The sequence below is a fragment of the Sesamum indicum genome, linkage group LG7 (assembly GCF_000512975.1).
Source record: "Sesamum indicum cultivar Zhongzhi No. 13 linkage group LG7, S_indicum_v1.0, whole genome shotgun sequence".
In the NCBI taxonomy this organism is placed as follows: Eukaryota; Viridiplantae; Streptophyta; class Magnoliopsida; order Lamiales; family Pedaliaceae; genus Sesamum; species Sesamum indicum.
The window spans coordinates 7,092,899-7,094,089 of record NC_026151.1 but is presented as its reverse complement, the minus strand read 5'-3'; the positions used below and the strand labels follow the sequence as shown (position 1 = coordinate 7,094,089).

Sequence of the window (1,191 nt, the reverse complement as noted above, 5' to 3'; positions counted from 1 at the left end):
CTCCATTCAATTGGGGTTTCAAATCAGTGGCGTAAGCCATAATGACATCTGAGTTCATGTTATACGATCGCCAGATAAACTGCAATAAATATAAAAATATAAATTAATGCATATTTAATTCACGGTATAAATGTACGTATAATATTAAAAATACGTTACCTAATCCGCCCACATCTCATTCAATATGTCTCTTGTCACCCGGACAGTAGCTTGTACTGTTCAGGTGAACGTGTGCTCGCAATTCCAAGTAGCACCATATGGTGCTGCTGGGAGCGAGCTGTTGTTGTTCGTTTGGACTTAGCTTATAAATAGTCGTTCAGCACCAAGTCGAGGGCAAAGTGGAGCGATCCGTGACCATGCCAAAATCTGTACTAATAATACAAATATGTGTTAATAATTAATATTCATAATAAAAAAAATTGTGTATACGTCAATAAGTAGATTTTACCTGCAACAATTGCAGTAGCGCCACCAATTGCAACTTTGCTTTCTGTGCTGGCATTGCATAATTCACGATATAAAAATGCCAACACAACACTCTCCCAACTATAGTTCCTGGCCGTTTCTATATCTTCTAATTTTGAAAGATATAGTAATGATACCAGGTTACCTAATGAATTTAGGCACATTATCTCACCCAATAGCTTGAGCATCCACTTCAATGCAAATTCATTGAATACCTCGTGAACATACCAGTTCCAAGCCCTCAACAGAAAAGTATTGGTTTGCACTCCCAAATAATTACAGGAGGGAAATATCCCTTTTGTCGTTAACTTCTCGTAAGACGCCTCTACTTCCTGATTCACCTAAATATCTTAGTATCTATTAAATCCACTCGCTAATGCACCCATCTAAAACTTTTGTTTTTGTATAACTGCACAAGATAGTTCCATACCCTCTTGGACCAAGTAAACCAAAAAATAAGAATAGGCACCTATACCATAATATGTTTCTTCACTACAATAAAGTGATGGAAATTTCCAGTAATTCAACATAATATAGAACATCACTTCCCAAGAAGACCTGCAACATTTCTATGGTCGACAACACATACCACACATACACCATGAGGTGATAGTCAATCCCTTGTTTCACAAATCATAGAAAAGACTTAAATTGCTTTCATTGAGAGTTGAACTCAAGACCTCCCGCTTACTAAACGGGTGCTCTAACCAACTGAGCTATGAAAGC

The 1,191-nt window shown here is 37.3% G+C and overlaps 1 non-coding gene across 1 annotated transcript; it reads right to left on the bottom strand.

The window, feature by feature from the left end:
* On the bottom strand, positions 1,118-1,191 carry TRNAT-AGU. The gene has a single exon. It is a non-coding gene; the product is annotated as a tRNA-Thr (tRNA).